The sequence below is a fragment of the Oxyura jamaicensis genome, chromosome 1 (assembly GCF_011077185.1).
Source record: "Oxyura jamaicensis isolate SHBP4307 breed ruddy duck chromosome 1, BPBGC_Ojam_1.0, whole genome shotgun sequence".
NCBI lineage: Eukaryota > Metazoa > Chordata > Aves > Anseriformes > Anatidae > Oxyura > Oxyura jamaicensis.
The window spans coordinates 48,390,464-48,413,475 of record NC_048893.1 but is presented as its reverse complement, the minus strand read 5'-3'; the positions used below and the strand labels follow the sequence as shown (position 1 = coordinate 48,413,475).

General features: G+C 41.9%; 1 protein-coding gene across 4 annotated transcripts in view; it reads right to left on the bottom strand.

Moving 5' to 3' along the window:
- The window catches only part of ATP2B1 (ATPase plasma membrane Ca2+ transporting 1), a 63,573-nt gene that overhangs the window by 39,389 nt on the left and 1,172 nt on the right, over window positions 1-23,012 (bottom strand). For 3 of the 4 annotated variants that reach the window (XM_035337600.1, XM_035337574.1, XM_035337591.1), the window contains exon 1: window positions 22,951-23,012. The exons of the other annotated variant lie outside the window; for it this stretch is intronic. The gene's annotated coding sequence lies outside the window, so the exon portion shown is untranslated. The remainder of the gene's footprint in view (window positions 1-22,950) is intronic. 4 annotated transcript variants of the gene reach the window in all.

The window sequence follows — 23,012 nt, the reverse complement described above, 5'->3', positions numbered from 1 at the left end:
TGATGTTGAATAACATCAGCGTGCTTTGTTATGAGATGAAGACAATAATTCAAAGATCATTGAACCACAGGTTTGATATTTCCATGAGTGCTGCAGGTTGTATCACCTTGTGAGCCTCTACAGCCGGATCAGAAAAGGCAAACTCAAAAGCCTGCATGGGGAGATGCCTATAACGTAGCCTATAACTCTATCTGGTGCCACCAGAACACGGTGTGTTGACCAAGCTAGAAGAAGCTGTAATGTTCTGCGCAGTGTTCTAACACCCTAAATAGAAAACATGAAAATAGGAAAGAAAAAAAAAATCCTGCTATTAAGACAGCCCTGAAAGTTAAGAATGTTTCAGAAAGGGTCTCTACAAGTAGTCCGTGACAGGCAGAAGCAATACTAAACTCTGTATTTGGAACCAAGCAATAATCCTTCTGCATTTGTTAAAATTAAAACCACCACGCAGTAATAGCTTGAAGTGGCAACACACAATAAAAATGTAAACAGCAGAAGTCTGATGTAGCATAATCACTATTGCCAGGACACACAAGACCTAAGACACCAATAAAGGCCTACCCAAACCTTTCCAGTTATTTAATTCACATTTAATACTGGCTTCACCAAGGAGTAACCAATCTGCAGGAAACATTTTAATATGCATTAAGAAAATTAAATCTTAAGAACTCCAGCTAAATCTCAAGAGTCAAAGCTTTGACAATTACATATCCTGTGCTACTCATTTTATTTATACGTCTGTTTGAACACTATGCATTCAGACTTTAAGCATTAGCTGGTACTAGCATGTGACCTTCAACAACACAGTAAAGCTGGTTGCTGTAATATAGGAAAAGGCTTGCAAAGTGATTATCTCAGGAAAGCCTTTGTTTAATCTAATTAGTTCAATGAAGACCGGACAGATCTACATACCAAGAAGCTGCAGTGATAAGAACTGTCCCCATATGTTTCAGTTCTCATGCCATTTTAATCTGTTAACGTTTTATACAAGCACTTTCAAAACACTGAAAAATATAATATGCCTTCACATACGTTAGGCTGAAATCCACAGTACTGGGCACGTTCCATAGCCTCAAGCTACTGCATGATTAGGGAGGGGAGGAAAAAGTTGTCCATAATATTACTATACTGGAAAGTAATTGTAATAAATTGACCTGGAGAGCATGCTGAAAAAGTCTGAGGTCTTCTGCTCTGGAGGGTCAGTTTTCTGTTTTAAAGAGACAGACCGTCCCACCAGCTTAGAATACTACAGAAATTCATCACCTGCTTCACAGTAAATGCAAGCTACTGCAAATTAAACAAGAGTCTCATAAAGAACAGCAGGCATTTACAGGTCATGATCCTGCAGGTTAAAACATGCATAAGTGAACGTGTAGAGGAGTCAAGTCACTTCGTGGCACGCTGCTGCCGTTCTGGCGTAGGTGTCTCAGAGCCTGGCTTCTGAAGGGGCAGCTGAAGTAAGATGGAAGAGATGAGCATAAGTGCACAGCCACAGGAGATGCTCAGCAACAAGGAGTTTTTAAACACATCACGTTCCAGCCCTACGTGTGCCTAGCAGCATTGTTCTGACAACTTTTGTTTATTACAGCTCCTGTCTTCTAAGCAGTAAATTAATCAAGGGTTCTGAATTTTGCTGAGTTTTCAAAGAGAAATTTTATTTTGTTCTGAAGCTTAATCTCCTGGGAGACAGATGTACTTAGCTGAAATAAAACTGGCTGCCGTTCCAGACTCTGCCATGAATGTAAACACTGGTATTTACCATTTACCTAAAGGATTGCTGGTGACTATTGTGACCATGATCTCTGTAGCAGCCATTTCATCTAATACAGTTTGATTTGCTTTAAGACCCCTAACCAGTTGTTATTGAAATGACACCTAACAAATTAGGTCTTCGGTAGCCTGACGTAAATTCAGCAGTAGAAATTAACAACTTTCACGCAAAAGACTCCCACATCATTCCCTCCCTATTTCCAGGGCAGTAAGAGAAAGTTGTAACAGTCATAAAGATGAGTTATTAGACAACTAGTAATGGTGGATTTTGATCTCTTTACCATAAACATTGAGCTGTTGAGAAGTTTTCCTTTGTATTAATGGTCATGCACAGCACAAAGAACATGACCTTCTCCTACAAAGCAGCTCACTGCAGCCTCTGCAAGGAGCCCAGCAAGCGAGCAGTTTTATACCACTAGGCCAAACTGCACTGCCATGCCTCTTCCAAGCCCTAGCACTTCCACAGTCATGAAGCAAGTCGTCCCCAACTACAATGACAGCTGGATTAAGAAACGAGACTGGAAAGTATTGTACAGAGTAGCCTTAGCAGATGAGCTGTTTTATCAAAAGCCTAAACTAATCACTAGCTTTCTGAAGGTATTTTGACTTTAACAAGAAAACTAAACAGAAGTAAGAAGAGACTGGTCAAACAAGCTGGGCTTTAGAAAAACATACAGATATTTCCAAGGAACAACAGACTGAAACATACTGGGAAGCCCTAGAGAATAAAGTCAATGCCGTCATCAGCCTGTCAAATTACAGAAAGCATCCAGTGTTCCAGGTATTTAAAACACTAGGTGTTCCTATTTTCCTATTTCATGTTACGATGCTGAGTCATCCACAAGATGCCAAATGCTTCTTTCCACACTGGTAACACTTCATGCCCCGAACATATTCAGAAGAGTTGAGTTTTTAACTACTCAATTGCTTTTTCTGGAAACAGAAATTATTCCAAATACGTCAAGGGACCTCCTGCGGTCTACCACCCTGACCAACACTCAAAAGGCTTTTTCCCTGTTCAACCCCTAGGGCCTGAAGCATCCTTGTCAGTACTGTCTTCTACTGATCTCATCTCCTTTTTGCTCTACAGTGACATCAGATGAAAACAAAAAGGCTACATTTGACAGGAGTGCTTATAATGCCACATAATTCCAAGTTAAGACTATAATCCCACATGAAATAAGTTTTAACCTCTAGATATGACTTTGTCCCATTAGGCATTATTTCTAGTGTGTTCAAGTACCTAAGATGCATTTACTGTGTGCGTCAGCTTCCTCAGATAACTTGAGATGAGCAGAGCTGCCAAAATTTGGACTAAGGCAGCTGATGGCTGAAGCCAGACAAGGGATCTCACAGGATTCCCATCTACCAGAGTTTAAAAATGAAATTGAAAAAAAAAAAGTTTGCTTGCCTAATGCCCAATCTCTTACTTTAGTTCAGATCCATCAGACCCTGAATAGATGACTGAGGATTTAAAGTCTCTTAATCCTGCACAGTCCAGACTAAAAATGTTTATTCAGGATAATTGTGCTGTCATCTAAGTTCTATTAACAGGTCTGTCACATTAATAACATAATATATAGCCCTAAAAGTCGGGGGGAAGGGATAGTAGGGGCCCAATAAAGTCATTAACTGACATATATACACATTAATAGGCTCAAGAACAACTTACTACACTTTTCTGGGTTTACCCAAACAGCACTGGCAAAAATTACAGCACAAGAAGCTGAACTTTTTCTATAAAAGAGAAGGTAACATATGACATTGTGCTAATTAAAATTATGCATCATTAGATTACAACAGAGCTTGCTTGCATTCCCAAATTACAAGATGCATTCCAGTCACAAAACCTGTCAGGCATGTGTTAAATGAGGCATATCCTGAGCCCATGACACTGCTATACGCAGCCAAGTTTCAAGTAAAAGGAAAGTGAGACGGAAACTATGCCAAACTTCATCCAACAGAGCTGGAACTGGAGTCCTGGATTTTGGTTACTTGTTGTATTTAAAGGTTAGCACACGTCTGTAGAAAATGCATCCAGCTGGTCTATTCTGACAATAATCATGACTCAGAGCAAAACAGGCCGTGAATTCCTCATAACAGTTATTCCCGCGGGTATATTACTTTTCTTGAGCAATTTTTATTTATTTTAACCCCCCACTCCGAGTCTCTATTTTTTTTGCTGCCTAAACCTACTCATTCTCAGCTAAACACACAATTCTGATGTTACCTCTATTTTTACTTCCATCTTTTACTTCCCACAGTACATGCATACCACTATGATTGTTTTACTCCGTTTGAGCAATGATTTTCTTCCCTTCACATAAGACAGTAAGCAGCAAAGGTGAAAATTGCTCTGAAGCTAAAGTCATCTTGGAGGAGTTCCTAACACCAGAAATTATCATTCCTCATTTCATAGCACAATGCCTCCATTTATATTAAAACATGGGCAAGTTAAATTGCATGTAGCATTTCAGCCAGAACAAGACATTTCCCCTTTCACCATGATATGCACACCCCTTTTCTTCTTCTACAAGAATATTAAAACCACTTAAGCAGAACTGTGGCTTTTTGATCGTAACCATGCTTCCTGGTAACAAAGAGGGGCCAAAAGCCTTAAGCTACCCACCTGATTCCTTCTATATTCAAGAAACCTAGAGTGAAATTTTAGATTAGTCCTAGGAGTACTGGGAAATATTTATGCCTAATGAGATTAAACCTAATTACTCCCATAAAGTCACTCTGTGTATGACTGACTCCTTTCAATTAGGGCAGTACAATTAATTTGGAAAAGTCTGAAGACTTTTTTACTACCTTGGACTAGCTTACTACTATGTAAAAACAGTAGAAATAAATATTCTTCTATATGATAATTGAACTGTAAGAACAATATAGAAATGGCCAGATTTATGTAGCAAATGGCCATTCATAATCCTCAAAACCATCATTCTCCCACACCCCTCTTAAGTGATGGTTTGGAACTAAAAATATAAAAGCACAACCAAAACAAAAAGCCCAGCTCTGGTGACCTATCTCAATGAGCAGACACTAATGCCAAGTGGAATATTTGTTTTGTTCTCTTGCAGCCCACATTTAAGAAGCTTTCCTGTTGTCCTGTAACATGCCAGGTTCAAGAGCTTTCATCTTGAGATTTTTCAAAAGCCTTTTGGAAATACAAGAACATCCTTACCCTTACTTTTAAAGCTTGCTTCTTGAAAAAATGCTAGCTTCCCCTGAATGCCATATTAATCCCTGCCTGCCAGAAATACACCAGACAAACTGGCTGAAGAGTTGTGAGAAAACCCCTTTCAAAAGCTATTACATTTGCCATCTCCTATTGCCAAGGAGACAAAGTTTGTTAATTCAAGGGTAGACCATTTATGAGTTTTATGTAGCTCTTCCTGAATTACTGCACAAGTTTGCTGCTCCTAATGGAGGTGGGTCCTCCCCCTCCCCCTTCTTTTTCCCTCAAACATTTGAGTGTGAGAATATACTTTATGGCTTTGCAGAAGCAACATTGTGGAATCTTTTGCAAACTTCATTATGGTCATACTGAGCATCCCTTTAGCTATTTGGATAAATGTTGAGAGATTAGCTCACTAAGCCATTCTAGCAGGCTTTTCCCCTTCTGGTACAGTTTAAGAAGTAGCTTCAGTAAGTTAAGTCTCATTGCATTACCTGGTATGTTTTACCATTTAGTGACATTGCATACTGCTTTATCCTTAGGGCACTTCTCCAGTTTCAGAACTGCTCTTTTCTCACGACTATACTTTTTGGTCTTTCTGGAGCCTGACAGCTATTTAAAGGCTAAAATCTCATGCTGCCTCCACTATCCTGCTCTTTCAACTACTTTTAAACAACACTCATTGTTCCAGGTTGGTTTCACCACCACTACCCCAGCCCCTCCATGCAATGAAGCGTTACCGCAATATAGCTATTGGTATGTGTCCACAGAACAATGATGAATTAAATGTTTTGTGATCTCTAAGAGTTACGTGACAATTTATGGCCAGCGTTAAATGTAAGGAAAGAAGTTCTTTTGGCAGAGTTTATTTCTTCAGTGTGGGCAGGGGTTGTACAAGCACTGTTGGTAAATAAGATGCACAAAGCTGCAATTCCCATCAGAGCAATTTACGAGGTCTAACAAGCCAAGTAGCAAGCCTGTCACCATCCTCAGATGACCGAAGATACAGCTGTGCTACAACACCGAGGGTAAGGCTTACACCCACAGAGACAGCTCTCCTTCTTTAGCGCTAAAAGCTCTACCAACTTTCTTTCACCTTCTGACATATTATTTCTGCTATCCTTATCCTTTTGCACAGGGAAAGGCAACCTACATTAGCTGGCAACACCATTAATGAGTAATAGACTATGAAAAATCCTGCCGCTACATCAATGCAGGGCTTAGCACGGCAACTTCTTGTGTGCCTTTTTACTTGTCTTTCACTGTGCCTCAGCCTTGTTTTGGTCCTGTACTAAATCCATCTGCCATGGGACACCCATTACTTCAAGCACTTTTAGCACCTCTTCCTTTACCACTCCTGACTTCTCTCCACTCTAGTGCCACCGCTTCCATGATCTTTAAGACTTTATTTTATTTTAATTTTTGCCAGCAACAGGATAATCTCTTCTGGATCCTAAGAGAAAAAAAAAAAAAAAAATCCAAAAAAAGCACTATGCATGTTCCCAAGCCTCCATCCTCACACTAACTTAGAGTAGGCATACATTACAGTCCTTTTCAGTCTATATTTGGGATACTTGCAGCCTGCAGAATGCAGCTATCCAAAAAGCATTTTTTCCACAGCAACAAAACAAAGCCAAAAATATTTAAAGTTTCTACTACTAGCCAAACAAGTTACCACAACAGATTCCTCAGAAGTTTTTCCAGCAGATGATTTATTTGTAGAAGTCATAAAGGCCACATAGATACGCTAACCTTACGGGATGGACATACAAATCAGATACTACTGGGAGCAGCTCCTTCATAGAATTACTATGTTGCTGCTACCTTTAAGATAACATTTATCTCCATTACAGAAAGGTCGGTTTTCCCTCTGCTATTTGAGACAAAGTGACCTGCCACTAAACAAATCATGTGATACATCACTTTGCTACCAAGGCCAGACGCTGCTTGAAGTTCATAGCTACTGTCAAACAGCAGCTCATATAGATTAGTAAGTAAGAGCAGGCATTCAGATGAGGAAGTGAATTGGTGGCTGCTTAGCTCTACCACAATGCTTACAATGCTTCAAGCAGGGAAAGGCCATGCCTTGAAATGCTTCTGGACAACCACTTGGGCCTCTTCAGTGCTGAGGATATTCACTTCCCTCACTCCCATCTCAACTGCAGTACAAGGCCATCAGAAACAGGGCAGGGAGAGAGAGGCAGCACTCTCAGTGCTTATAGCGTAGCTACCCATCGATGTCCATACTGAAGCACCAGTCTCACGCTAAGGCAGCTCTGAACCTGCAGCAGTAACTCCTAGGTGTAGGTATATTGGTAATACAGCTCTCACCAAAAGAGGACATATGAATCAGTAGCCTAGCATGATTAGCTCAGCTGCAGCTTACCCTAAGGGCCAAGAGCCTACTCATCTATAAAGGCTACAGATCATCACTGACTCAGCTGCGTCAGACCTGTTCTGTTCCTTCTACATACAGATACTTCCCACGAGAGTTTAGTTTGCAGTGGTGCACAGTAATGTTCTGCAACTTTTGCAGTCAGATCATTTCCAGCAATAGCATAAGAGTATATCTGAAGAAAGGGAATTGGGAAGGACAGTATCAGTCCTCCAAGTGATTTACTTCTAGCAACCTGCAAAAGTTTACATGTTAGACTAACTCCAGCTGGCCACTGCTGAAGGCACGAGTTCTTCCAAGAACTACATCTGTATGTCCAGCTCAAGGATTCCATTGAACTTCCTTGGAAAGCCACTGCAATTCCAAGCCTGACTGCAGCACACCTCAGCTCACTGAGTTTCTTTCCCCATACAACTAGCTGTGGCTCGCAGACTAGCTCTGAAAAGCCAGAAGCTAAATTACATTTTTATCTAACCCTCACAGCTCCTAAGCTTCCCTTACTGCAGCACACAGGTGGGGAGAAGCCTCCACCAGCCTGCAGTGAGAAATGACTTTCCCCACAGAGGGAAATGATTGAGGAGGGTATCAAAGTATCACAAAACAAGAATGATACAGCACCACAACTCAGGAGTTGTAACATGAGTTGCCATAAGCTCCTGCCCTTAGGGACTTGGTACTTCTAGAAGTAATTTTGAGCGTAAGTCTCCCCACTGCTACCTGGTGCTCCACTATGTTTCCCAAGCAGCCTCCTGTATTCCTGCCTTCCTCCCAGGACATCACTGGCTTCTTGGCACCTTCAAAAGATTCTAACTTGAAGGACAGAGGGCAGTGTCTCCATGTGCAATGGAGAAAATAGGTTGCTAGGACGCAGTCATGCTAAGACCTTTTCCAAAAATGTAAATTACTTGAGTCCATCAAGAGTGACTTTTTTTTTTTTTTTTAAATAGAGTTAAAGAAAGCACAAGAAATGGCCATGTCTGAAATCCTAATTAAGAATTATTCTAGAAACATTTCCAAAAAACCAACCTGAGGTAGACAAGATTTTGAAAAAGAACTGTGCAAGTATGAAGTCTGCTAACCTTCACAGGACGTTCCAAACTGAAGTTCACTCTAGGCAGGCGAGCAAACACTGCTCAAAAAACTGAAACTTCTTATTGAGGAGCCCCACATGTTACCAACCCTGTGCCTCATTTTGAAGTTATGCTATGACTTAGCTCATTTAAGTTATGTGCACATTCAGGGCTGTACACTGTGTTGAACAGGTTTGAAACCTAACTTCCACCATGGTACCTATGTTTAGTTTAATTCCTAACTTCACTCTACTTCCAATATTTTAAAATATTTCTCCTCCTTTCCTCCTCCTTTTTCCTCCTTTTCTGAAGCAAAGGGGTACTTAAAAACAGGCCTCTGTTTATACCAACAGGATCATGAATATCCTTCGTGTTTAGCATTCACAGCTTTAGCAGCACAACCTATAAACAATGCTTCCAGCTCACCTTTGGAACAAACCTGTTTACACTGAACGCTTAAGTGCACTTGTGTATGTTACACCTGTAGACTCATACCAGCAGCAAACATGCAGGTCTCTCTCTAGCCTACCTAACAGCAAGCCAATTCTCAGTGTGCTACAGAGCTACTCCTGCTACAGAAGGCAGTTTTGCATGTGTATTCATTCCTATTGGAATCCTTCCCTCTCAACAAAACAGCATGAAATTATTTGGTGGTTTGGGGTTTCTGATGGTGTTTTTTTTGTTTGTTTGTTTGTTTTGTTTTTTTTTTGGAGGGGGGAGCAAGGGTGGAAAAATATCTTATTTTACTGTTATTTGTACACAGTTCAGAGCAGTTATCCAAGTAAAGGAACTGGACAATGTTCTCAAAGACTATACAGCCAGAAAACAGACTCAAACTAAATGAAACAATTTTAGACAGATACACAGGTGTCTATCAAGACCAGAAACTAGTTTGAGGCATGGTGCCTGATTCATGCGATTAACACAGCCTAGCTTTTGAGACATCTTTCTTCCTTAGAACTCAAAGAAGCAAGTGCTTACTAAAACACTACCTTTTTGTTGAGCAACTATAATTAAAATAAGACATTAGCTGTCAAAAAAAATAAAATAAATTCACTGAGCAACTATTTTCAAGTATTTCATTTCCTCACAGTAAAATTGCTGAAAAAAAATCATAAACTAAGCTATTTTAAGATAATTTATTATTTTAAGCCATTTTGAGAAGTCTTAGATTCCTCCAAGCTAGGCTTTCCTAGAAAAATGAAGCATTTCTCTGAGACTTTTCAGCTGCTCTTGCTTGACAAGACTTGGGTTCAAGGCAAGGCATTCAGTTAATCTTTATGGCTTGTATTATGCAGGTCAGCGAGTTGCGGTTTACTTGTTAACATGAACATTATTAAAACACATCTTTGTATAATAAACCAAAAGTGACTCAGCATGACCATGAAACTCTAAATTCTGATCATAAGTGGTGTATATCCAAGTCACAGGGCTAAACTCTAGGACCTAAACCCACAATAGGATGCCCAAAGGGAAAAACTGGAAGGGCAGGATATTATATGGTAGGGTGAACAGTCACTACAGGACGACTTGCTCCAACTGTGCAAAAGCCGAATCAATTGCCTGCTGTCACAGAGCCAAGCAGTCTCTTTCAAGTATAACAGTGCCTAAAGGTACCTGCAGACAGCCCCAGGTATACCAAAAGAGATGTCTAACTGGAAGAGCCGGAACATTTGACTGCAATGAATTCTTAAATCAGGTTTGCACAGTAGTCTCACAGCTCTGAAGCATTTGACAGTCATGAATTACACTACCAAACGCCTGGACAAAAGGCTCTGTACTTTCCAGGAAATGTACCTTGCGGGCATGAAAAGCCAGGATACATCCTCAGACTCAGCAACAAGAAGCCAGACTCTCCACATTGTAAGGCTCAGGGGTTCTTGTTCAGAGATATCCTGAACTAATATATGCGAAAAGGCAATCTTGCTTCTTATGCTATTTCTCCAGTTTCAGAGCAGTTACTAACTAGTATAGTAGCGAAGCTTATTCCCTCAGTCCTCCAAAACTGTCACACCAGCCCCAAATTGCAGAAAGTAAAAACAACCGGAATGGTCATGTGATAGTCATAACATCAGAAAAACAAGAAAGCAGAATACATTGGACTGGCATGCGAAGATGTCCATGACTTTCAAGAGCAACTGCTTTCACTGTGTTCATGATCTATACACTGAGACCTTCTTCAAGGTCTTGAACTCCTTGAACTCCCTTCTTTCACCCTGTCTGAGTATCTGGTATCTCATGGGAAAAAATAAATAGTCTGAGGATAAACAAACAAATATACAGAGCACTGTACTTCATGGAAGGATATAAGTTGCTCCCCCATGTGAGGCTTCCAGATATTATGTAAACATAGTGTACAACAATTGTGAAAAGTAACTATAAAAATAGGGATCAAATGTATGCCTAGGTGTGTAAGTATTTAGTATCTTGGCTTGGATAGCCCCATCCAGTCAATGACACACAAAAACAGACCATACTACAATTACAAAGGTATATACAACACCAGTGTTTACCATTATAGCAGGAGATAGCATCTGAGACACCTGATTAGCTTTCAGTAACTATTTGTTGACCCATTTTTCAGGAAAACCCCTCTTCCATTCAGTAAGCTGTTCATAAGTCAGCATTTCACATACGGTTATCTGAGAGGTACTACTCAGCTATTTAGTCTGAGTAAAGTTATTTTTGCAGAGCCAGCAGAGGGAGTACAGACATCATTTTACTAATCAGCTGTAGAAGAGATACCTTGTGAGAAAGCACTAAAAAAACTGAGACAGCAAACATAATGCAGTTAGTTTAAAGCAAGACAAGAACTTCCTCTGGCTTTCACAGACCCATGTCAATAGCCAGAAGAGCTGGTGTTTTGTTTTCAATCCCCAACTAACACTCATGTCTCAAAGACTTGCATCTGACAGTAGTGTCAGAAGCAACTCTAACAGTAATAACCAGTACCCTAAGTCTGATACCTTAACATGTCAAAATACGTATCTTCCATTTCAGCTGATCAACAGCTGATTCAGATTCTACTGTTTCTCATTGATGGAAAGGCTAAACCCTGCTAGTGCTTCATATCTCAAAGAGCAGCATACTTGGATCTCAGAGAGCAGATTTTTCTCAGACTTCAAGACGACTCACTAGCAGAGAGGCCAGGAAGGCAGGGCACCACTAGGGCTGGAACGCAACAAGAGGCTCAGCCTTCCTGCTGGTGTTCCCAAAGGTACACACCTAGCCACAAATCTGGTTTTCCACATCCTCTGAAGGAAGAGCTCTGCTGCTCTATTTAGTATTTCCATTGATCAGCCTGCTGTGGAGTTGGCAATTATGACTGAAGGGTGTTGACATGGCAGCTGCTGTGGAAATGGCTTGAAAGAGGAACAGGCTTTAAGAAGACAAATTGATAGCTTTTTGCCATCTCAGCTCTAGGCCAATCTTAAGCATTCATCACATTTCATTGGGCGGTTATTTCTAACCTTCACTATTTAAAAGTTAGTATATGAAAAGCTCACATGAATGCAAAGAATTGTTTAGTCTCAAAAGTTTATTTAAAAAAAAAGCAGCAAAACACTCTCCATCCCCAAAGAAAGTAAATTTCAGTCTTTCTAAACTTTGCATCAAGTTTAAGAAGCTTTGACAGCTTCATTCATTAGACTTTAATCACTACCTTACCCAAGAAGAAGAAGAATGCCCCTAGAGCAATGGAATTTACCGTTCACTTGTTTCAGGTTTTAAAAATAGAAAAATCATCCTTTAGTAAATTAGATGGCTGCTTCTGTTCCCCACCTCCTACAGAAAAGAAGTGTCCACTTCTCAGCTTCATTTTTCCTTTATAGATTTGTTAAATGAGTAAGTCAGCGTGGGCCAAATGGGTTCCTCTCTTACAGAATGAACTTAAGGTTAAATATCGTACAGCTGACTCCAGTTCCTCTCCTGCACGGGTGAGGACCACGTCATAGTTTTGCTTTGAAAATTCAGGGCTCAAGCACCACTTCCTTTTTGCTCTCTCTGTCCCATTCCCAGGATTGTGGTCAGGATGCCCAGCACACTTTATATAGCAGCACAAAAATCGCTGCCTCTTCTGTCACAAGCAAGGTGATGTCCAAGGATCAAGATGTGTCCCAACCACCCTGATTATCCTCTCATCCCCCAGATTACTGCTGTCTCTTGTGAAAGTGAAGAGTTTTGGCAGATGCAGAACAAGTTTGAATAGGAAGCTGATGAATACAGGAAAAATGTAGGTTTCAGGCAGACTGGATCTATAACCAGGCTTACTACACTGATAAGCTCGTACGAGTGCCAGTTCAAAACAGGAGACAGAGCTATGCAGAACCTGTTTAAGCCAAGCAAATGTGAAACTATACTCTCAGAAAAGCTGTTTTTCAAAAGACATTACTGAATTTATATGACTATGAAGTCAGACAGCTGGTATAAGCAAGGTTAATGCCACAAATTCACATTCACATAGCAATTTATTTGTTAAACATAATACCACAACTGTAGTTCAACTTGCAACTGGTATCTCATTAAGCTCCGAAGTAATAATATCTTTAATAATATTTAGTATCTTATAAAAAGACACAAATTAGGAAAGGGAAGACTTGAAGAGACTGAAGACTATCTCACTGACAGCTGAATGTACTTCACCTCAAGCTTCTGTAAAACTCCTAAAATCCTACTAGTAGCACATCTTGGTGTTTATAATACCCTTTACATTTGCATGACTCAGACTGGCCTTCTAATCAGTAACATACAACATGATCCATTTATGAAATTTATGTGGTGCAAAAAAAGCTCAGAAAAAGCTTAAAACACTGGTGTGTATGGAGTACTTTTCTTCTTGGATAATTATCTACAGCAAATTCCAGAGAATTGTACATTTTAAAATCACAGCAGCTATATTTAAGTATCTGTAGAGGCTTACTGTTAAGCATTTCAATTTAAAAACTGAGATAACACCTTATATTTAGTATACTGCTGAACAATTACTGATTCCAGTATTAATCACTCTCTTAAATTTAGTACTTAATTAGTAATAGGCAGCAGGTAGCAGATGAAAATTTTAGTTTTTAGAAAACAACTCTTAAGTTTTGCCCTTCGCCATCCCACTTTCCTTTCACCAAAGGGAGAGACGCATCGATGTCTGTTATTTGAATTATATATGTTAAAAGTTTTTATTCTTTCTTACCACCATGTGATATCCACCTGAACAAATGGTAATAATTCTATCTAAAGTATGAACCCCAGGCTGCTTTTTTTTTCCCATTTTAAATAGGAAATGGATAAATTAGAGCTGAATTTAATCTTTCAGCAGAAGCTATCTAGGACACAATCTAAAATAGTCACATGAATCTCATCTTGGAAGTGCTTATGTCTGCTCAGCAGCAAAAGAGGCCTGGAGTGACTGGATTCAGTTGTTGAGGTGGTTATGTAAAGGGCAAGGATTGCGCTACCAGTGTTAACGGCAGCCAGCTCGCTAAATTAGCATATCAAGCAGATACATTACTATGTAAAAGCAGGCACATGTGAAAGTAAGGATGTGGTTTCACAGTTAGTTTAGGAATATCTGAATGCAGGCTGCTGCCAGAAGGTATAGCCCTGTGCCCTGGCATGTGCTGGCTCTAATGCTCACCTGACCACAAGGTCAGAGAACAGACCTAGATGAGAATTAGTGACAAGAAGACAGAAGCAATGCATGTGGCTCCTTCTGAAGGTCAACATGCAGGTGGGGGCTGCCCCCTCCCAGGGCAGCACAAACCTCAACAGCACAAGACAACCATGGAAGCTCTTCTCTTCAACCACATGCTCACCCTGGAGAAAAACAAAACACCATTGACTGTACTTTCTCTATAACATCCCAGTGATAATCTAGGGTCCCCTATGCCCCCCATCCTTCTCCTTTCCAGAAGGAGCACAGCCACCTTTCTCAGCCTCTCCTCACATACCACCACACAGACCCCTAAGTGGCTTACTGACCCTCTCCTGGCCTCTTGTTTGTCACAGACATGCAAAACATGACACCATTTTGGATGCTGCCTGCGAGCACACTGAGGGCAATCACCTTTTTTCTGCACTCACAGACCACGCTTTGGCTAACGCAGCCCAAGGCAGGTTAGCCCTCACCAGCACACAAGCACTCTGCCAACTCCAAACCCACTTGTCTGGCAAGATCAAAGAATGCTTTGGACTGGAACGGACCTTAAAGGCCATCTAATTATGACTCCTGTACCATGGGCAGGGACACCTCCCACCAGACCAGTCTGCCCAAAGCCCCATCCAGCCTGGCCTTGAGCACTTCCAGGGGTGGGGCATCCACAGCTTCTCTGGGCAGCCTGTGCCAGTGCCTCACCACCCTACAAGTGAAGAATTTCCTCCTTATATCTAATCTCAATTTCCCCTCTTTTAGTTTAAAACCATTACCCTTTGTCCTATCACTACGCTCGCTGTGAACAGTCCCTCCCCAGCTTTCTTGTAGGTCCCCTTTAGGTACGGGATAGGATCATGCCCAGGATGCCCAAGACCTTTCCCACAGGCCTCCTGCCTAACCAGAGGGCCCTTGACCTGAACTGCCACATGGAGCAGCTGCATCCAAGGTGCCAGGCATCATGCGTGTCTTTGCTGAGCTTCTCAAGGCAGAGACGTGTTACACCACCAGGACACAGTCTACTCCTTTGGATCTGCACTGCTCCACCACAGCAAGGCAGGCACTTGACATGGGCAAGGCCCAGGACAGCCCCATCTTCGTCTACCTTCACCCAGGGAGATCTGGATTACCTAGCAGCCCTGCTACTTAAGCCCAGTACTGGACACGTCACCATTTCCAGCTACGCTGAACCACTGCAGGGAAGAAGAAAGCCTTTCAATAGTGTTTTTATTTTGTCAGCTCAATCGTGTTCAGGCAGCACCTATCAGAAGCTCACAACATGCCTATTTTATGACCAAATTACACTGTATTTACTTTGGGCAGTTCAAAGCATTCTGACCAAGATTAATAATATGGCTTTATTCTCCACATTCATTTATTTAGCTTTATATTCAGCAATACAATGAGAATGTTAAACTTCAGGTCCATACAAATTCAGCAATTCAGTTTTTGGATTGATCAGTCCACCAATTCAAATGCTACTGCACTATCTCTACAGAAAATATAAACTAATACCTTCCACCTATCGTATTGTTACATCCAGTGAACTGATTTCCTGAGCTTTGAAGCAGCCAAAGTTCACATTGTAGCTTTAGGATGTCAAACTTCACATAGTCAGGACAATCCAGGCAACCTTTTCTGAGGAATTTTTGGAAGGTGGTTCTTCTCAAAGCTGCTGTCCAGAGTTGGTAGTGCCCTTACTGTACAATGAAAAGAAATCCACACAAACTGCTCACTCACAAGCAGATGACATCCATGCCACCGCTTTATACACTGTTATTTCATACTCAGATAGCTTTATGCACTATTCAAATGGCTACGCACTATTTCAAAAGGCTCCTGTACACTGGTGTGTGCTTTGAGAAGCCATCTCCATTTTATAGGTAGCTCCACTACAAATGCTTCCGCTAACAGAAACCAAATATAAAGAAAAAAAGCAATAGACTGTGCTTCTCTCAAAATTTAGATAACTGAGTGCTTTGCTATGAACTTCACTTGAGAAGTATATATTCAGTTCAGAAATGAGCCCCTACATCTGCAGTCACCACAGCCAGATGCACCTGCTATCAAAACACACTGCTGAAACATGACTTCATGAAGACGTTGAGGCACTTCACCATGCAAAGCAAGCTCATTTCAGGATGTGAAGAAGCTGTCACAACTACATGGATTTCAGAGCTGAAGTAGGTGAACACAAGCCGAAGTGATCCAAGTTGTTAATAAAGCAGAAGAAAGACAGCTGGAATCAGTGTGTTACCAGTGGTATTCACTTCCCTACCCTCTCCAGCTGTCAGTCTCCAGCTTCCTAAATACATATATATGTATATATTTGAAAGCTGTTTGGAACAGACACTGCTAGTCAGATTAAATTATTTCATGTTTCACACAAACTCACCAGAGTGAGGTTGCTAGATACTGCACTGATTTAAGTATCGATTTGCATTATCATCCATAGGCTTCAAAGTTTTGCACCAGCTTCGTTCCCATGTGAAGGGCAAAACTGGCAGACCCAAGCAATGTGAAACAATTTAAGCACAAAGTGACTCAACAGTAATAGCACCTATATAGGGAAGTGAAAAAAACTCCTGCTCAACCTGCATATTAAGCTTCTGCTTTAGTCTCTACTGTATCTAAATAGCTAGGAGAGATTTGAAAATACCACCTTTTCTCAGATAACTTAAGGGCTAACCATACCTGCCATGTTTTCTACCCATTTCTTGCTTCTATCCCCTCCATCTTATCCAAGCTATGCCTCAGAAAGCAAGCCTGGGTGCACAGTATGACAAGCTGTTCCTCATTTCCTCCTCTACAGCATCAGAAACCACTGAGGCATACAGCAAATGGGTTACAATATTCTTTAATATTTTACCTAGGGCAACGATCTTTATGGATATATCCAAAGAATCTTTTCTGGAAAGCCATTAGTTCATGGCTGGCACTCCAACTACTTCCCGATCTGCTATCGGAACGGTAACTTCAGGCTTCTTTATGTGAAAAGGTTACTACTTTCTAGCAAGCAGTTTCACCTGACAGCTACACAAGGAAGAACATTCGCACAGCAGCTATCCAAATACACTGCTTCCCTCCTGTGAGCTGTGCCTCTCACCTCATGCCATTGGGAGCCTATTTTGTGCACTAGGATTGTCTAGCACAAGAACTACTGCTGCAGTGGGCCAAAGGGTCAGTGTAGCACAAGCAGCACAAATAAGAAAAGTACAGAGCAACTCAGAATGGGGTAGAAACAAAGGCAGCCAACCGATCACCTCAGCCACCCCACCAAACTTTCTCCTCATGGTGACAGGCTAAAGAGGAAAGAACAGAAATGGTTGTCTCACTGTCCTCACAGTCTCCGATTATGATGATAAGCACAACAGCTGGAGAAGGCCATGATACAAGGATACTGTAGCTCCAGAAAAATAAAAGAAAAAATAAAAGAAAAAATAAAAGTAATCAATCATCTTAACAGAAACGATTAGCAAGTATATTGTTTAGGACTTGACAGACTCATTTATTGGAACATTTACCATGTAAGTGTTCTCTAAACTTCTGAAGAGTCACAGTGGCCATCCTCCTAACATTTTATTCTATTCCACAGGGTTTCCTAAAAAAAAAGTTTGCAGTAGCCACAAGACTTCTTAACTGCTAGTGGCTAAGCTCCTTACACCAATTAAGAGCAGAGCACTCTGGCTATTCCTTTAGATGGTGGAAAAATTCCATCGTGCACAGCTGATGTCTCTGTTCTTCCACCTTTCCCCAGAAGGAGGTATCAGTTGTTTTTAATTTGTTTCAAAGCCAGATACATATTGTGACTGCCTTTGCAGATGAAACTTATTTTATCATGCACTGTTGCTTTTCTTTTTGTTGGTGGTGAGTTTTGGTTATGGGTGTTTTTTGTGGGTGTGTTTTTTGGTTTCATGCGTTGTTTTTTTATTTTATTATTATTGAGAAATCTTATCATGCAAAGCCAAGAAGTCTTGATTTCATTAGAAATGCAGTTGCTCAGGAAGCCATAGTAGAAACCACAAGCAACACATTCTCATGTTTGCATACACATAGCAGCAATCTTGAAAAAGCCATGCAGACAAGATAGTCACTTGTCAAATAATATGTTAAAAAGGCTGTGTGACCTTTTTATAAGGCACATCTATAACTCCAGGGTAAAGGGCATTCAACCTTTTTTCACTGGTACATGTACTCTAAAGATGATCAAGATCACCTCGGACTCAGAACCTTAAAATAAATACCAAAATTTCAGTTTATTTAAAGACATGAGAGTCATAAAGTGAACACAGCACTATGAATCCTAGGCTAAATCCTAGGAAGTTGGATGGCTGCTTAAAGTAACTGTAGCGTGCGTGTATTTATTTTTATGTACAGTGCCTATCACCATATTGATAAACACTCTGATGGCAGGGGTAAGAACAGGAATGGCATGTTAGTAACTCAGCACCTCTGTTACAACCAATAAAAGAGTGGCTGAATCACCCTGTCTGCCTTGAGAAGGGGGTTGCCACTACCAACTAATTCAGAGCATGGTGCATCTCAGGCCTCTTCTTCATAGTCCAGACACTGTACACCAAGTGGTCAGAATCTAATAGTGTTGTATTCCCTACTGCCACCTTATCTTTCTGTGAATATAAGGGCACAAGTGAGGGTAGCAGATTACAAGCGATAGGCTCTGCAGAAGCGCGTTTTGAGAACATGATGTTTCCTGTGCTCATGGGGAACGAATGCGGCATCCAGCTTGTAAGCAATATTGAAAGACCACTAAGTTAACTTTAAGTGAAAGGTCATGCAAGAACTTACTTGGGTTTCTTTTCCACAGCAGAACCAAAAAAGAAAAAGAAAAAGCCATCAATAAATCAACATTATCACCCTTGTGCTCAGAAGACACCAATCATGCTTTTAACGGCAAAACAACCCAGACTTTGTGACCAGCAGCAAAGCTCATCAACCCTGTCATCCTCAAAATTTATCTACACACTCCTTAACTGCACACTGCAGTTGGCAACAGTGCTAACAGAAGGGTGTATCTTCTTCCCTCAATCCATTCTCCCCCATGAATCCCCAGGACAGGGCAGATGTTATTTGTCTTGTAATACGTGCTTGCATCTTATCTATTATTGGAGAAAAAGAATTTGCATTTATTTTTAGAACCATTTCTGGCTTTTTTTTTTTTCCTAAAAACACCTCCTACATTTTCTTTACATTTCTTCTCCCACCAGACCTTCGAAATACCAACCGAGAAAGCCTCATGCCTACTTTGCAATTCACCAGAATTAAACTAATAACACCTCCCGCTGTCATCTGTCATTTAGAATAAGATTTATAAGTGGCAGCAGAAATCACTTTCATAATGTTTACTGGAATACGAATAGCTTGAACAGGCAGATCCCTCAAATTTACTGTTCATATCAAACGAAACCTGTCATGAAAACTAGAAACTCATTTGTATAAACTGCATTTGAAATCTTGATAGTTTAGAAGTAAAATAGGAACTGGATGATTCCATGTTCTTGTGTTGAATCTACATTCAGTCTGAAAAGGTGCAACAGTAGGTCCATCTAATTTTCCGCCTGTTGATTTCATTATACATGGTAGCTCCCAGAAATTCCTCCTATCTAGCATTCTTCTATGCTAATTATCGTTATTGCTTCCATCTTCTGGGTGCACGTGCCCCCTTTCAGAGACGCTGGGCACATTTCAGCTCTTTACAGGTGGATACAAACATTGGTGGGGGTTTCATCAACTCAGATCCTTACTTTTTATCGCTCTGCCGTGCAATCAATGAACGTGATCTTACCCACTATTTGAAGTCAAAGTTAGGGAAAAAGCAATATTAGTAACAAAATTAGTTATTTAATAGTACAGAAGGCTAAACCTGAAGACCAGCCATTTTCAGTTAGATTAGTAACTAATCATTAGCGCATGTGAGAAACACTCTTCCTCTACATAAATCATCATAGGTTCACTTATTTTTTTAAACAGGCAACTGTATTACTTTTGAAGAACAAGGAGCACAGCAGACAATCTGTTAACTTCTTAATGAGAAGCAAAAATGGTACCTTCAAGAAAAACATCAACAGGTTGAATACAAAAAATAAATCTACTTGAGACTGCCTGCACTACAGCAAGCTAGGAAGAAGAGCTAATCTTAGCTTTTTAGACAGTACTGCAATACCTAGATTTTATCTAATTTTTAATTAAAATACTCGACAAAAAAAAAAAAAAAAAAAAAAGATCACTATCTCCTGAACAGCAGCTTTTAACAAGTTTGGGTTTCTTCCTTATTATTCGTTTTAGAAAAAGTTAGGAATACTTAAGAGCATAAATTTAAGAACATGATTATAATTTTATCGATCCTTTTGACAGAAAGCAAGCATGTGTTTCTGTACCAAAATAATCTGCTATATATTGAAGTAGTCTTCCCTATTTCGCAAAAATAAAATTTACATTGGTGTGCCCTGGGCTAATCACGGCTGCTCATTAATCTGCATTAGATAAAATTTTGCTAACTGAGAGCTGACTTTAAGCAAAATATGCATCCTTGCTGCACGGGCATTATTTTCCTTTAAAAAATGGAAGAGAATGTATATTAAAATAAACAGTTCAAACACTGAAAGACATCACTGAGGTCACATTTCAGTGGTAAAGAATGCTCGGTGCCATTAATATTTAGTCTACCTTAATGGAAGAAATTTGAGTTAGAAGATACTTTAGGTTATCTTGTCCACCCTTATGTCAAAGGAGACTTGCTTGCTACAGCACGTTATTGATTGCTCTGCCAAGTCCATTTTGAACTCGTCAGTTAATATTGAGTTCCCAGCTCTAAAATCATAAACGTTGGCAAAGTCAAGTCTTCCAAAGCATCATTTTTTTGTATTGCTTCAGCGGATACATTTCTTTTCCTCCTTACTATCTTCATTTTAGGACTGTTTCCATTTTATCATATTCTTCTCTGAACAACCTCAAGCAGTTAAAAAAAAAAAAAAAAGGAATTACTAGACCTTTATGACTGTGAGCTGCAAGATATTTACAAGCCTGTCCGCGCTTCCTGTTAAGCTTCCACAACACGGTTTAAAGGGTCACAACTCCAACAGCTGACAGAGGTTCTGTATTGCGGTCCATGAAAGAGTCACTTTCTAAATGAGATTCCAGCATTAGGCAGCAGAGCATTTTAATTGGTAGAATCAGTCACAGATTATTAGTTGACTTCATACAGTGCAAGTGGGAATCCTTTGCTTATGCCATTATCTGTATGCAACGCAGGTCTGTAAGGAACCAAGACCTGTAGTTGAACCCATGCTGAAGTGACACTCGTCTGGTCTGCGCCTGAAATTCCCAAACACAGCGCCTGCTTAATATGCAATACTGAGTCACCGCGTGTATGCGGAGCACGGCCACACTGATAGAAAAATGACTTTTGCCTTGTACCGTTTTGATTTCCCACATCACAAGCAGCGTTCTCTTTTGAAGGACCTGAACAATTAACGTTGTAATTCAGCACCAAGATAGCAATACTGACCGAAAAAACCTGCAAGCGCCTGCGTGTAACACAGGACCCTTGTTTTCTCCAAATAACCCAACCTGGGTGGGTTACCATAACCAACAGAGAGAACTGCAATACACCGAACAACCCAACAACGCTCTTCCAGACCAGAAATTTTACATTTAAGTGTACGAGCCTTTTTTTTTCCCCTGACTGAATTCAGTGACCACTTTTTCCACTGACACGAAGAGAGTTTCCATTCATTATGCCATAAGTATTAAAGCTCTAGTACGTTGGAAGCTATTCCTGCCAACAGAGTCAATAGTTTAAAGATACACAAGTTTACTTTTGCTGGAATTCACTATTTGTGGTGTTTGGAACAAATCCTCAAAAAGCTCAAACAAACAGGGAAAAATAAAAATCCCATCGGCTATGGCCAGCGCTACCACCTTCTCATGCATTATTTGATGAGCCAGAGGTTGGCGAGTTACCTAGGCGAGCCCTTTTTAACCACCTAAAAATGCCATTCCGACCCGAGCTCGTTGGGATCCAGGAGCATTTAGGGGATGCGGCAGCTTTGGGCGCGCTGCGCCGCACTGCTCCCGCAGCAGGTAAGTGCGGACCGCAGATTGCTGGCGATGCCCGGCACGTCTCCCGGCTCCCCCCGGCTCGGGATCCCGAGGGGGGACGGGCAGGGGGCCGTGCCCTGGATGCCCACCCGGCCCCTCGCCCCCGGCCGGGCGCCGCCGCGTGGGGGTTCGCCATGGCGTGGGGGTTCGCCGCCGGCTGTACCCCGAGGAGCGGAGCCGTCCGCCGGCACTGACAGAGCATTACCGGGGGTGCCGAAAACAACACCGAAATGCCCTCGGTGTCGAGCATCCCCCCCCCGCCCCGAGAAAATTTCACGAAGCGAAGAGGAGCCGGCGCGTTTAGACGCGCGTTCAGACTCCCGATCCACAACGCCCCGGCGGCTCCGCCAGCCGCAGCCCGGCCCCGGGCGGCGGATGCCAGGCCCGCGGTGCCCAGCGGTGGTTGGGGGGGGCGGTGGGGGGGGGTGATGCCGGTGCAGCTGCATCGGGGCCGCGCAGCACACGGTGAGCGGGGGGCGGCCCCGGGGGGCAGCGCCACCGCCGCGCCGCAGCCCCGCATCCGCTGCCCTCAAGGTCACGGCGCGCCCCGGCTGGAGGTGCGCGCTCCGGTTACCGGCTGCGGCGGGAGGCTCGCAGGGACGGCGGCTCGCAGGGAAGGAAGCTCGGAGGCGGCCCGCAGCCCCCCGCGCCAGAGCGGCCCCACCGAGCGCCTGCACCTGCCGCCGCCGCCGCGCCTGTGCGGAGCGGAGCGGGGCGGGAGGGAAGGAGCGGAGCGGGGCGGAGGCGCGGCGCCCCCCGCCGCCACCGCGCTTACCTCGGCGCCGCGGGGCCGCCCCCGCCGGCCGCGACGAAGCGAGGCGCCCGTGAACCTGCTGC